Raw genomic sequence first — 16,680 nt, 5'->3', positions numbered from 1 at the left:
CCCCAAAAAAATTTACATCATTTGAGACATCTGAGAAACTACATTTCCTAGACAAAGGAAATTAAATAGGCTTTGTGTTGAACAATACAAGATTTTTTTCAATCAAAATTCGAACAAGAAATTCAGAGGGATGCAGATCTTATCACCAATTTCAGAAAGGTTCCCAAATGTCCAATTTGCGCACCGCCTGTGACACGACACGTCAAGTCAGTAGCCCAACTCCTCCCAGACACACTGTAGTATGTCTTGCGTAACAGTCTTTTTTGGGCCATGTCCAAATCTGCTTTCCAGTTGGTGCATTTTTATTGATTTTTCTTGAAAATGCACGTTGCACATGCTTGTTTGACTGTGTTCAAGCATGTTCTAACACACAATTAAAATTAAGCTTGGTTAGTTTTTACATATTTTGTTCAAATTTGAGATCACTTGAGCGAGAATTGAGCGACACCCTGTATAAAGGAAATCATGAAGCCTAAGGCATGTTCTGTAGATGCTCATGTTTTATGTGAAAGGCCCATAGGACAAATACGTGACTTCTGAGGTCACAGCCATACAAAAAGCTGTGAATGAAAGGGCTGTTTTGCTTTGGCTTTTCACCGTTTGTGCTATAGATGCTTCATAGTGGTAAATGCTGCCTGTCTTCTTTACTGTACTTACAACTCTAAAAAGAAATTTATATGTGAATCTATCATATAAGCATGGAAAACTTGTGTATAAAATTATATATGAATATATGTGTGTATATCTTTATACATGCACATATATACAGTACCAGTCAAAAGTTATCAGAGGGGGGGGTGGGATATACCTCAGCCCCCCTCTCAATCCTGAATAGATGAATAATCCTGAATGGATGGATGGATGGATGGATGGATGGATGGATGGATTATCATGTTGCAAAGACTTAATACTTAGCATACGTGTGTACCTTTAAATTTAAGCTTTACTTTTACTAAACAATTCTTAAAAGTCCCTTTTTGCAGCCGCCTCTGCTGGTGAAATGCTGTTAATGGATTTGATATTACGATATCAAAACTAGCTCTATATCTACAAACAAAACAGGGTGCATGATAAAATAATCCCCAAGAAACTAAATACAACTTCTTTTGAAGCTGCTTTTGGCAACCCAAAAAACAACAAACTTTAATGATGTTTGTAGTGGCTTTATTCTAGTTTCGGTGCACAGCTGGATGTTGTAATGCTTTTTGTTACACAGAACACACTGAACATACAAAAGGCTAGCCACATGTTGACTCTTTCATCAAAGAGATGAAACAGCTGATGACACTGGGTTCCTTTCTTGGGAAGATTTGTATTCCCTAACAAGAAGCTGGTTCCCTAATGGGTTTTTATAGATGTGTTTTGTGTATTTGTGCCATGGTTAGTTGCTAGGCTTCTTTAGAGGTGTTATGCTTATAGCTTTCATTTTTTCTTATAAGTGTGTGTGTGTGTGTGTGTGTGTGTGTGTGCGTGCGTGTGTGTTAGTTCCATTTTTTAAGATATTGTTCAGTTTTTATTTCTCTGTATTGTAATCCTTTTGGGAAGAACCATGTGTAAGCTGATGTGCATCTCTGCAGGTTCAGCAGTAGTTAAATTCCAACATCAAAGATGTCTTCACATCCTAATCTCTGTGCCAAGCTGGATTCGTGCTGGATTCATGTTAATATGACATGACATGTGGCTTGGAAATATGCTATTGGAGTCACACTACATGCATTTCTATTTTTAAGCACACTTTTCTGTGTTTTTTCTGATGGGTCTTAATAAAGAATGTAAAGTATTCAATCGATAAATATGTAAATGCGACAAGTCAAAGGCAGGAGACGGTAAACAGTTTCATTATGACTAGAAGATAAATAAGTCTGTAACTTAGGAATGTGCAAAAATGAAAGTTGCTTTGGTTATACAGTGCTGACTTTGAAATTCACCCCATTAGCATTATTATAAAATCATCATGGGTATCAGTATGAATTTATTCAAGCATCATCTTGCTGTATCATCAGCCTCATCAGAGTTCAAATCTCAACAGCTTCCTCTCCTCTTTCCCTTCTCTCTCCTCTGGTTCCCCTCCTTCTCTATCTAATGCTAATCTCATTGTCTTTCTTTTTCTCCTTCCCTTCTACTTCCTCCTTTCCTTCTTGCTTCTCTCTTCCCTAATAAGCCTGTGTCTTCTCAGATCCTCTACCACCTCCTTTTCCTTCTTCCTCCTTCTCTTCCTCCTTTTCTCCTCAGTTTGCTGCAGTGCATCACTAGCAGGCACATTAACATCTCATCTCCATTACCCAGCAATGCCCTGCCCTCTCCCTCTGCTTTTACCACCTTCCTTTTTTTCTCTCCCTCTTTCCATCTATCTGTGCTGTTCCTGTTCTCATCTTGCTCTCATGGTATGGCTGTTTTCTTTTAAAGTGTCCATTATCATCGCTTCCGTCTTTTTCCTATAAATGTGATCATCCTCATTAAAATGTCCTCTCCTCTCCTCTCCTCTTCTCTCCTCCCCTCTCCTCTCCTCTCCTCCCTCTCCTCTCCTCTCCTCCTCTCCTCTCCTCTCCTCTCCTCTCCTCTCCTCTCCTCTCCTCTCCTCTCCTCTCCTCTCCTCTCCTCTCCTCTCCTCTCCTCTCCTCTCCTCTCCTCTCCTCTCCTCTCCTCTCCTCTCCTGTGACAAGCTGTGCTGTAGTGTTTCAAGGGAGTGGATGCCCTTGGTGTGACCGTGAGAGAGATAGGCTAAAGCTCTGCAGTAGCAACCCAGTGAGTGAGCAAGTTGTTTTCACTGTGTATTTGTGTGTATATGTGAGTGTGTGTATTCAGCTAATAAGATATGAGGAGTGAAAGAAGTGTAGCTTGCGTGTGTCCTCAATAGCATCAGTCTGTGGAATTGGTATAACGCAACTCAACCAGAAAACTCTGGTTAACATGCAGACCAGGCTGTCAGTCCTCTGAAGCCCACCATTCCCAAACCAGCCCTGTCTTGCTTTCATTCATCACTCCTCATCACATGGTTCCTGGCCAACTAATCTGACTTTCTTCTCAGGAAATTAAGAGCTAATCTTACTGCACTGGCAATATTTTTTTTTTTTTTTTTTTTTTACATTTACTGACACTGGCTTATGTTTCTCGCAAACACTTTTTCAATCCTTGTTCACTAGATGTACTTATAGTGTAACACAAAACAAAAACAAACAACAACAAAACAGACCTTAGAGAGGACAAGAATATTGCAAGGACTTTTTCTAAACTGGAAAATTTCACTGAAAGAACATTGTTTGTATTAATACAGTATATGTATTAATGTATGTAGTGTATGTATTGTATGTATTAATACACAGCTGTTGTAGTCTTAAGTGTAGTCTTACATCATGAGTAAGTATTCAAGTCTCATCTATAAACCTTGGCCATTGTGCCTAAACAGACAAATACTAATGGTGTTATTTTACAGAATTACACAGTTATAATTAAAGTATGAACAACCAATAAAACACACAAAGAAAATGTCACTGAACTCGGCTGATCTGTTCTACCTTAGCCTAAACTCAATCCTTTCTCCTGGTCTGCATAATTTTAAACTGGGTGCTTGAATATAATCAGACACATTAAGGGAATCACCTGTACAAGCATCTCTCATTAGGTTATACATCTGTGCTGAAAAGATGACTTCTCATGATTGTCTCATGTTCTGTTTGTCACATCCGATACTGGAATTAGCCTATTACTGTGAGTTTAAAAGTTGGAGCATTTTCTGCAGGAATATGACTAGAAATCAGCAAGGCTCTCTCACTACCTCACTGGAAGTAAATCCCAGCATGTGTTCCTTCTGCACCAGGAGGCAGACTATGACACATAGATTTTACAGTAGTAAGTTGGAGGTTATAGACTCCAGCCCCCCCCTCTGCAACCCTAAATTGGTTTAAGAAAATTGATGGATTTATGTTTGACATTAAGTAATTTCTCACTCGCAGCTATGAACGTATATACAGTACCTGGTAGTAGCTGTATATGAGAATGCAAATGTTGGTGTATTTATCTGATGAAGCCCATGTGACAATATGTAATTATCCTTCTGAATTCACTGTAAGTGAGCAGGTATCATGCGTGCAACCTCCTGTTCTCGCTATCCAGGCACCTTCCTCATCTAATTCAAAGTATTTGCAGTAGTCAAAACAACATAAACATGGTGTCACCCACTGGTTTGGACTCCAAATATTGAAGCTTCAGTGTTTGCGTTTTTGCCATCGCCATGTTGCATTTTTCAAGCCAGAAGTGACCTCATGTGGGTGGAGTGCTAAGGTATCAGCTAACCTATCTAGCTTGTTATCAAGTTCATTCATAAACTGTATGGCTGCAATGCAGAGACACACATATCAGATAATTACCGCTAAGTAACAGACTGATACTAGAATTTCACTCTCTAAAATTGAAGTACAGATTTCTTTGGATGATCGATATCACAGCGCATGCCATGATATTAGTCAGATAATCCATTTAAAAATGTTTTAAAAAAGGCTACAATAGTACACACAGAGTGACGTGGTCTAGTCCAATGACTCCAAGTAATGGATGAAGCCTACCAGACACTTGTCAGAACACCTGTCAATCAGTGCAGCCCAACCCATAACTCAATTATCCGGGTCGATGATTCCACTCAGAGTTGTTATGAAGGCGGAACCTATCCATAGAGGCCAAAAATGTTTTTGTACCAGGCTGTAAATATAATTTAATACTGTTAAGCTGGACATTTTAACATGGGAATCTATGGTGACTTTCTTTTTGAGCCAGCCTCAGGTGATACCTAAAGGAACTGCAGTTTTTGCCACTTCTGTGTTGGCTTCATTTTTCAGTTCTGGGGGTTCCCACTATAGCAAAGTGCTTGCTCATAGGGGGTTGCTTGATTGTTGGCGCTTTCTCCAGAATACAGTAGGGTCTTTACAATATAAGTGCCTTGAATTGGTTGTTGTGATGTGGCACCATATAAATAAACTGGAACTTAATTTAATTGAACTATTATCTGTAGAAAAATGGTTAATATAATTTTATGAAAGGGAGTATTTTTACCACAGAATAGCTGAATTTTTAAAAAGTAGTTATTTAAATGATTTTGCTTTTAATTAAAATTTAAAATATGTTCATACTCGAATGTGTTTTAATGTGTTTTCACAGTTTTGTCACACGTATGCATGCCTTGAAGTGACATTGTAAAATAAATGAGTAAAGATTTATTAGCTGCTATGTTATCCTTGAGAGTAAATTGTGTAAATTCCATCCATCCATCTTCGTCCGCTTATCCAATTCAGGGTCACAGAGGGGCTGGAGTCTATCCTAGCTGCCATAGGGCAAAAGGCAGGGTACACCCGTTGCAGGGCCAGCACAGTGAAACAGACAACCATCCACACCTATGGGCAATTTAGAATCACCAGTTAACCTAATTAACTTCATGTCTTTGGACTGTGGGAGAAAGCCAGAGTACCTGGAGAGAACCCACACAGACATGGGGAGAACATGCAAACTCCACACAGAAATCCACCACCCCCAGATGGTGGATTCAAACCCAGGACCTTCATGCTGTGAGGCAACAGTGCTAACCAGTGCACCACTGTGCTGCCTGTTATGGAAATACTCTCTTGTTTAAATGTTAGTACACTTACCAGGAGAGAGTCTGGTGCAAAAGTATTTTATTGTTATAAAACAATACAGATGAAAGATGTTTTGTTCATACTATTAGTTCAATCTTTTTATATCTCTATATATTTTTATTTTAACAACCACAGGATGTAGGCCAAGAACTGCTTGGTGTGTGTGTGTGTGTGTGTGTGCGGTGGTGTGAGGGGGGTTGTACTCTGTGTAGCCTATGTGAGCTAGCATTATTCTCAGTGCCAGGCAGATCAGTTGCATAGCAACAAGAACTTTCTGAGGGCAGGAAATATTTCACCAGTGGAATGTGTCAAGCACAAGAACAGTAAAAATGGAAAGAGAGAGATACATACTGTACATGTCCCAAAATTCCCATATACAGCTGGGGAAAATTATGTAACATGAAACACAGTTATTGAAGATTATCTGAAGAAATCATACCTGCTATTAATGTCTAGAACTAAACTATGATACAAAAGATCGCTTAAATATATAAATATTCTAGCATTGTGCCATAAATTTCCATTACACTCAGCATAAATGCCATACATATAGACATGTTTCTTTTTATGCTTCAATAAAATTTGTAGCTATCATGCAAACTATTTGTTTCCCAGACAGTTTTTATATGCATAAAAACAGCTCGAGAACTATGTGTGTGTGTGTGTGTGTGTGTGTGTGTGTGTGTGTGTGTGTATATATATATATATATATATATATATATATATATATATATATATATATATATATATATATATATATATATATTTTTGTTCTCTTTATTGTCTTCTTCATAGGTTTTTTTGTAGCTGTTTTTTATACTTCTAGTATTTTCCTCCATATTGGAAGTGGGACATAAACTCCCTGACGTCTCATGTGTACAGAGCTGCATGTCAGCTGCCCAGCTGTTCTGTCTGTGCCACCAAACAATCAGCTATCTTAGTGATTGGATAGAGGTGCATGATTCAAGTGCAACTGTTTATCAGGCTAGCAACTTTCCTATTTTACCTTTGTGTGATGAGTAACGATGTTTTTGAAAATGTCTAACATTTTACTTGAACTTACACGAGTGCAAGAGTTCACCTGCATAAACAGCAGCGGTGTAACCTGTTCAGGTTACACCACCTGAATAGAAATCATTCATTTTCTGGTGAGCTCTTTAACAGAAGTAATGACAACAAAGTCTTTAAATGCATGAAATAATGGGGTATACTACAATTGCTTGTTTCTATGTTTTGATAATTAATCTTAATCTTAAGAGTCTGTAGTGAAGTTTGAAACCATAATCAGAAAGCTTATTGGAAATAATTCAGTAATGGATGTAGTGTGTTAGATGTCATACTTAAAAAAGAAGTAAATGTAAGCACAATTACACATTAACAAGCTGCATTAAAGTGATATTCTATAGGCTTCTCTAAAGCTGCATAAGTGGCTGCAGTAAGAAGTGGTATTAATGACCCTGTAGAGTGCTTACCTAGCAGGACTGTGTGTGTGTCTATGTGCGTGCCTGTGTGTGTTTGTGTTTGTGTGTGTGAGTGAGTGAGAGTCTGAGTGTGAGTGTGAGTGAATAGTGCCAGAGGTCAGAGCAGAATCGAGTTAAACAACCTTGCTTCTTGCTGGAGATTATCCCCCCCCCCCCCCTCCTTTCTACTGTATATCCTCCACTTATTCTCACCTCTTTGTTGTTCATTAGTGCGACTGACCATGATGATATACTTAGTGACATTGCAGAGCTTCTCACACCCTGCCTTGTTTGTTCTGTTACAAGTAATTATTTCTGTGAAGGGACTGTGAGTTGGTGTTGCTCTTTCCTGTAAATAATTTATCCCTGGCTGTCTCTGTCTGTGTATCTGGCTTCTTTCTTTTTCTATTTGCGGGGAAATTCTAAACATCTCTTAACAATGCTGAGTGCTGGAAGCGTTCACAAGTCTCATTATACAGTACACTGCTCAAAAAATTAAAGGAACACTTTTTAATCAGAGTATGGCATCAAATCAGTTATACTTCTGGGATATTGATCTGGTCAGTTCGGTCGCAGAGGGGGTTGTTAATCAGTTTTAGCTGCTTTGGTGTTAATGAAAATAACAACAGGTGCACTAGAGGGGCAACAATGAGACAACCCCCAAAGCAGGAATGGTTTTACAGTTGGAGGCCACTGACATTTTTTTTCCTCACCACATCTAAGTAAAGTAAATAAAGTAAAGTAAAATTTTATTTATATAGCACCTCTCAAGACACAAATCACAAAGTGCTTCACAACAGTAGAACAAAAGTAGAGGGAAAAAAAACCCCTAACCAAATGCAAGTCTAAAAAGATGAATTTTTAACTTTTTTTTCAAAAGACACCACCAAATCCACAGCTCTCAAGCACAGAGGGAGAGATTTCCAGAGCCGGGGAGCTACTGTAGCAAAAGCTCTGTCTCCTTTAGTTTTCAGCCTTGTATGATGTAAGGCCAGTAGGCCCTGATCACATGATCTCAGAGGCCTGGTGGGGATGTATGGATCTAAGAGTTCACTGATGTAAGTTGGTGCTTGTCCATGAAGAGTTCTATAAGTCAGGACCAGAATCTGGATTCTGAATTTAATGGGGAGCCAGTGCAGCTTGAGCAGTGACAGTGTGGCATGAGAATACTTTGAAGACTTTGTCAGAAGCCTCACAGCAGCATTCTGAACAACCTGGAGATGCTCCAAGGAGTTTTTACCAAGACAAGTAAATAAAGCATTACAATAATCCAAATGTGAGGAAATAAATGCATGGATAACAATCTCAAGTTCAGAATGTGACACAATGGAACTTAACTTAGCAAGATTCCTTAAATGGTAAAAACAGGAGTGAATCAGAGATTTGACATGGGTATCTAGAGTGAAAGCAGAGTCAAAGGTTACCCCAAGGTTCCTGATGGAAGATTTAGCAAATTTGCCAAAGGGATCAAGAGCTTCCATTATCCTGGGCACAAATCTATCAGGGGCACAAACAATGACTTCAGTTATTTCTTCATTAAGTTGGAGAAAGTTATCAGCCATCCAACTTTTGATAGATTCTAAGCATATAATCAGCATCTGTAACTTAGAGACATGTTCAGGCTTAAAGGAAATATTTAACTGAATGTCATCAGCATAACAGTGATAAGAAATGCCCTCAAAGGTGCTCAGGATATGCTGTAAAGGGAGCAAATTTAACAAAAACAATACGGGCCCTCAAACAGAGCCTTGGGGCACACCACAGGCAAGGGAGGCCAAAGAGGACCTGTACCTAGAGGCAGCCACACAAAAGCATCGTTCAGATAGGTATGAAGCGAACCGCTCCAAAGCAGTCCCAGATACACCCACCCAGTGTATCAGCCTATCAAGCAAAATTTGATGGTCAACAGTATCAAAAGCAGAAGTAAGGTCCAGCATCAGCAAAACAGAACATTCTCCTGCATCACTTTGCAACAAAATGTCACTTGAAACTCTAACAAGAGCTGTTTCTGTAGAATGAACTCTACGAAAACTGGACTGATATTTATTGAGGATACTGTGTTTGTCCAGGAAGGCTGTAAGCTGCTTAGCTACAACTTTTTCTAAGATCTTAGATAAAAAATGATCATTTTGAAATTGGTCTGTAACTGTTGAAGATTGAAGGGTGGAGCTTGGATTTTTTTAAAAAGTGGGTGAATGACAACGTTCTTAAATGCTGATTGTTTCTGACTGTTTTTTCCATTAGTTTTGCATTTGGCTAGGGTCAGTGTCTCTGCTGGTAGCATGATGCAATAACTGGACCCTACATAGGTTGCACAGGTAGTTCAATTCCTCGAGGATGACACATCAATAGGCGCAATTGCCAGAAGGTTTGCTGTGTCTTCCAGCACAGTCTTGAGCATGGAGGAGATTCCAGGAGACAGGCAGTTACTCTAGAAGAGCTGGGCCCTCCAAGGTCCCTAACCCATCTGCAAGACTGGTATATAGTCCTTTGTACAAGGAGGAACAGGATGGGAACTGCAAGAGCCCTACAAAATGATCTCCAACAGGCCACTGGTGTGAATGTCTCTGAGCAAACAGTCAGAAACAGACTTCATGAAGATGACCTGAGGGCCCGACATCCTCTAGTGGGCCCTGTGCTCACTGCCCAGCACTATGGAGCCCAACTGGCATTTGCCATAGAATACCAGAATTGGCAGGCCCACCACTGGCGCCCTGTGCTTTTCACAGATGAGAGCAGGTTCACCCTGAGCACATGTGACAGAATGAAAGGGTCTGGAGAAGCTGTGGAGAATGTTATGCTGCCTGTAACATCATTCCGGATGACTGGTTTAGTGGTGGTGGTGGGTCAGTCAGTACTACTGATACATCCTGATACTGATTAGGTATTGAGATGAAATCTTTGGATCCATTGTCAGATCCTATGCTGGTGCAGTGGGTCCTGGATTCCTCCTGGTGCACAACAGCGCCCAGCCCGAGAGTATGCAGGCAGTTCCTGGAGGATGAAGGAATTGATACCATTGAATGGAGCCCATGCTTGCTTGACCTAAATCCAAATGAACACTTCTGGGGCATTATGTTTTGGTCCATCCGACACCACCAGATTGCACCTCAGACTGTCCAGGGGCTCAGTGATGCCCTGGTCCAGATCTGGGACAATTATGGCCCCCCACAAAATTCATTTTGCCCAATGAAGTTTGGGCAAAACGAACTAGCCTCCCGCATCATGTTTTCACTTTGTTGTTCAGGGTGTCTTTGTATTCAGTCCTCTGTAGGTTGATAATTTTCATTTCCATCAAATGATGAGGAATCCTTCCATTCCTAACACATTACCCAGTTCATATCAGTTTAGATATCCAGCATGATTTTTTCCCATTGAGATGTGTTTTCAAAGTTTTCCTTACATTTTTTTGAGCAGTGTATTTGACTGGCTGCAGAACAGCAGCTTAAACCATGTGTTCTCTTTATTCCGCTTCTGCACCAGCACCATTACTTAAATACATGAGTTATAAATATTGAACGATTAATTCTTTAATCATGTCAGCAACCCCAAACTAGAAGGGCACTCAGTAGAGGGCATACTTCGCCCACCCCAAATGTGCTCATACTACGCTCCAGTAGGTACTGATGTTGTCATACTCCTTCAGGTTCAGCTTTTGACCTATGACAGATGGGCTATCTCATCTGTCATAGGTCAAAAGGCAGGGTACACCCTGTACAGGTCACCAGCCTGTTGCAGGGCTAACACAGAGAGACAGACAACCATTCACACTCACATTCCCACCTATGGGCAACTTAGAATGACCAGTTAACCTAACCCCTCTAATTGCATGTCTTTGGATTGTGGGAGGAAAATGGAGTACCCGGAAAAAATCCACACAAACACGAGGAGACCATGGAAACTTCACAGAGAAAGGCCCAGGCCAAAGTGGATTTGAACCCAGACCTTCTAGTTGTGAGGCAACAGCGCTAACCACCACATGGTAATTAGTCATAAAAACTGTCTTCAGTTAAATAAAGAATAAATAGACTTGCATTTGTAGTCCACCGTCCCAGGTAATACCTTCTAGTTTAACCTGTTGTAGGACCTAACTTATTTCCTGTGTTGACTGTTTCATGCTTTATGCTACTTAACTGATCTGGTATGCAGAAAACTCAAGTGTCCTGAGACAGTCTAGATTTCAGCCTGAAGAGAACCCAGAGGAGTTCTTGAATTACATTATTCTGAAAACGTATTATTAAAATATGCTATAATTATAATATAGCATATTTTAAGTAAAATTATATTTTCTTTTGTTAATATTTACATTTAATATAAATGTGCAAAATTACTACTACCTAAAGTAATAAAATATAAGCAATATAAGTAAGTAAAAGAGAGTAAAGCACAAATATTTCAACATTGTACCTTAGTATTGGAATAAATGTACCACTGCACTAAACCAGTGGTGTGGAGCATTGTCAGGTTAACAGTACTCAATACACACCTGCAAAGGTTTTTATTGCACTTTCAGTAACAAGCTCTGAAAACCATTACCTTTCACTTGACCTGGGTTCACTGTCTCCACTGCAGTGCCTCTTCTGTGCTGTCCACTGTGATGCACAGATAGAGAGGAGAGACTGTAGCTTCACCAGAAATTGGACCATCAACCTTTTTGTCAAAAAAAAAAATTCTTGTTTGGATTGAATGTTGTAATTCCTTTATTTTCATACAAATGCACCAACTTAAATTTTATGCTTCACAAACATCTTTTTTTTCACATAAAGGCAAGTGGCTTTCTTTCACTCAGGTCTACTTTTTTTTTTTTCTCCATGAAACTAAAAACCCCCTGAGACATTATCAGAATATTGACTGCAAGAAAGACCAACTCCTTAGGGAATTTGTCTTTGCTTTAGCCACTTAATATTACAGATAGCTGTGATTGGTAGTAGTGGTTAACACATTTGCCTTACACACGAAAGATCCCCAGTTTGAGATTGTGAAGAGACATAAACCCAACTTCAGGGGGTCAGAAGCTCATGCACTCCTAAGCTCAGATTAATGGGAGAGTTATGTCAGGAAGGGCACCTAGTGTAAAATCTGCACTAAATCAAACATGTGGCAGTCTGCAATGGCAAGCCTTTAGGAAATTAAGGAACAACCGAATGTACCTGTGTACATGTAATGTATACAGGTACATTACTGTGTAATGTACCTGTGATTGGTGGAGACAGTGTTGTTGGACTGAATGAACTTCCTCCAGGTGGTCCTTTTACTGGTGATGGGCCATCGATCCAGTAGTTATGTTGAACCCTGAGTAGCATGCTTATCCTGCGTTTACACTGTCATGTCTGACATTTATTTAATGTTGACTTTTAACAACTTAAAAAGTGGTTATAACCTAATACACATTGTCTAGTCTTGTTAAGAAAACTATTATATTCAGCTCAGAGTGAACTTTATTGTCTATCTTATTCCTCTGTGATATATTGATTGCCCCAAAAGACTAACATCTCAGCCTGAATCTAATGTCATTTTACACCAACATTGATATGTGGTCATTCCAACATACTGGTTTTGCTGGGGTTGGCTGGGAGAGTGGTGCCAAGAAATAGTTTATCATTCTCTTCTATCTTCATTTTTAGTGCCAAGAAAAAGAAAAGCTGTTAATCCCCCACCCAATGGCTCTGATGTCGAATTGTTAGTCTTCCTCAGGGCGCTCAGTGTACCAGTTGTTTTCCTGGAAACTACTGTTTCATGCCATGAATCAGTCACAGTCACAGAGAAAAAAAAATTCTCAAAAAAACACTAAAGCCAGTCTTTTATTTTGGAACTTTCTTTTTAACATCTAAATTGAATCCACATTTCAGTGCACACTTGCTCATTTATTTTAGGCTGATAAATAATGAAAAGACAGGCTCTGACAAATAGGCAAATAGCATCATAGAGTCAGTGGACATTGGATAGGTTGCAGTCTTCTCCATGCAGTCAGGTAATCTCTCTCCTGCTTCTTTCCCATTCAAGGCAAGTGCTGCCTCTCTGTCACTCTTCTAATCTCTTCTTCTTTTTTGTATTTTGCATTCATCCTTCCTGTTCCTGTCATTCATTCTAACTATTTGGTTCAGATGAACTGGCTGTTTTGAACAAAACCAACAAACAAATACAAACTATTGTCCTTGAAAATTTCCTATCATTTTAAAGCAACTGATGCAGTGCATACAGTAAGTGGTTAATTGTGGATGATAAGCACAGTGATGTTGACGCAGTGTTGAACCTGCTATGCTGTGTCTGTACTCAACATACTCTTTCAAACCTCCTCAGTGCCAGCTGTGTGTAGCTCTATACCATTTGTACACAGCTTCACAGCGAGTTGTGTTTTAGCTCTTTAACATCAACATGGTTTAATATCCATTAGAAGCATATTATAGCATATTCAGTAGGCTGAAAAGTGATGTTTAGTTTTAGTGTGTAAAACAGATGCTTGGAATCGTGCACCTCCGTGTACCTTATTGCCTTAGAGCCTGCTGCCTGATGCTGTAGCTGTTGGAAACGTGGGTGACAGGTTCACATTTTTTTTTCTTACACTGGACAAGTGTTTGCTTTAATTTCAGTAAATTACAGTTTGCACAGCGCAAGGTTTATCTTTCCTTTGATGAAAGAATTTACTCTGCCTCATGTTTGCTAAATGGAGCTTCTTTGCTTCCAGCAATAGTGAGAGCTCTTTGTAAAAATATTGACTGATAATCACGCTGTGTTTAAAGTCCACTTCTTCCCCCCACAGTAACACTGAATCTGAAAATCAGTCATTGTTGACAATTAACTGAACAAAACTGTGTGATGCAGAGGGACATTGTGAACTCTCCCAGAAAAAGAAGGTTGGAGTGGATATTTAGCTGCATAAATCTGACACAGGAGCTGTAAGATGTTTAGGGCAGTTGTCAGTTTTGTGGTTGTGCCCTTATAGACAGTAGTTATGACAAGTTTGCATATTATCTTGAAAGACAAAGATAAACAGTATTGAAAGGCAAAGGTTAACCTAACAAAAGTATATGTTGGATATGGGTAGTGCCACATATTTTACATTTTACTCAGCATATAATTCAGCTGAGATGTACCATATATGGAAATATTAACTGATAACCACAGTGTTTGTGACTAAGCAATTTTGTTTTATTATTGAAATTTACTCAATTAAATGGGAAAACATTATGCAAAAGCACTTCAGTAAAAAGTATCACACTCTATAAGACATTATTCAGTGCTTCTATGAAGTATCTTATATTCAGCTGAAAATGAACTGTATTCCTTCACTCTTTGCTGTACCTGTCCATACACATGTTCCTGTCTTTTTATAAACTATCTGGAATTGTCCAGCTCACAGATGTACACTACTGATTAATCTTCTGGCACAGTTTAATCCTCACACCTCACCTCAGCCACCCATTAATTTCCCTTGGAAATGGAGGAATAAGGACTAAATATATGGCTATTTAGGGGAGAGTATGTGTGTCAGGAGCAAGAGGAGATGTAAAAGAATAAAAAGAGCAAGGTTGTTTAGATTAATAGCTTTGGACAGCCAGCTTTTCTCATCTGTATAACTCAGTGAATCACTGCCCAGCTAAACAGGTTTCAGGAGCAGGCTGCTTTGTTGGGCTATCACTGGAACAATGTTTTACTTTTCTGTTTTTAAAGCTTTGCTTCCAGGGGATAGCAAATCAGAGACAGGTGATGGTTTTCAGCTGCAACAACTGGGCTCAATTAGACTTCATCCTCACAAATACCCTAACTGCATATGCTAGGATGACTTCCTAAAACCAGTGGCTCAGACACAAATAATAAGACCACTGTGTAAAGTGACAAGCCCAAACAGTAAAATCTTCTCTCTCTTTACTTTGTTCTTTCATATTTGGATTAGTAATTAAGAAAAGAGGACGATTCATTTGAATCCAATCACAGCTTCAGTGTGCTAACAAGACTTGTTGCTGTGCTTTTTTTTTTGTAGAAATTACAGTTACAAAAGTGCTCTTTACAACACTCTTTATAACCTTCGAAAACCTCTGTGTTTACACTTGTCATTAAGTGTTACAAATTGACAATTTAGTAGATCACTCAGCATCGTCACAGATTTTCAGCCACGAAAATGTCTGAGCACTTTCTGCATCTTCACCTGTCTTCAGATTTAACAAAGGACGTATTCTATTGAATTTGGTATATAATGCTCATAGTCTAACCTATGTCCTTGCTAAAATGACTCAAGGAAACAAGGTGTGAAATATCACAGAATGTCAGCATTGAATAACAAGTTATTTAATGTTGATTGATGCAGTGCTAGCCAGATTAAACAAGAAATTAATGTACTGTGAATATTTTTTTCTCACCCTTTTAATGTTGGACATGCTACTGTATGTACCAAGTGTTGCCAAAGTAAAGGCTGAGGTTAACTGCTCAATTGTTTCAGTACATTTTTGTATTATTGAAGTAGTGATGCGTATTTCCATGTAGAATAGAATAGAATAGAATAGAATGCCTTTATTGTCATTATACAGGATGTACAATGAGATTGGAGGGCCACTCCTGTTCAGTGCCATGCAATAGAAAGTCAAACTCTCTAAAATAAAAATAAAAATATAATAATCTAATATAATCTAAAAAATATACAGAAAATAAAACACAATGTATAAAATATAAAAAAAATAAAATGTATAAAAATATATACAGAAAATAAAATGTGTTAAAAATACAGAAAATAAGAGAATGTATAAAAATATATACATTGTAAACAATAAAACAAGTATATACATATAATAATGAAGATGGTGAATATTGCACTTGGTGAATGAATATTTTACTAGTGAATGAATACTGGATATTACACAATATAGGAGTGATAGATATTGTTCAGTATGAATAATATAATATTGCACAGAGATGTGGGTATTGCACAGTTACAGTGGGTGAGTGTGAGAGTTCAGGGTGGTGATTGCTCTGGCGAACTGTTCTTAAGTCTGTTTGTTCTGGCTTTGATGCACCTGTAGCACCTGCCAGAGGGCAGCAGGTCAAACAGTTCAAAGCCAGGGTGTGAGCTGTCCTTGATGATGTTCCTGGCTCTGCTGATGCAGCGGGAGGTGTAGGCCTGCCCCTCAGAGTCATACAGTAGATTTACCAGTGAGAAGAACCCAAACTTTGTTTCTGAGTTGACCCTGAGCAAAGAATAGGGTTAGCAAAAACATCCAACGAGATGTTCCAGCACAGGACACAATCCAGTTTGTTGTTCAAACATGACAGGAGTTGTAAATTACTGATCCACTTGAATAGGCAATTTCTAAATTTATCTTGATTGAATTTAACACCAAAGATAACCAAAGGTACAGCCTCAGCTGAGAAAGTTACAGTGAGTGTTTGCTGATGTTCTATGTACTGCCTGCATGATGTGTCATTGTGGAATGTCCCCTTCTCCTCTGTCTACCCTTGCCTTTGGGTTTGGTATGCATGAAGCTTAGCTAAAGAGAAATCAACTGAGTTCACCCCAAGAGTCAGACAATGTCCCCCCTGTCTGCTGGCTCTGTGTGCCAGATTGTGTATGTGGATGTACAGTAGGTGTCTTGAGTTTTTGTGTG

Source organism: Archocentrus centrarchus, chromosome 5 (genome assembly GCF_007364275.1).
Source record: "Archocentrus centrarchus isolate MPI-CPG fArcCen1 chromosome 5, fArcCen1, whole genome shotgun sequence".
NCBI classification, from domain to species: Eukaryota; Metazoa; Chordata; class Actinopteri; order Cichliformes; family Cichlidae; genus Archocentrus; species Archocentrus centrarchus.
The sequence above is the reverse complement of the archived record's forward strand: the minus strand, read 5'-3'. Positions refer to the sequence as shown.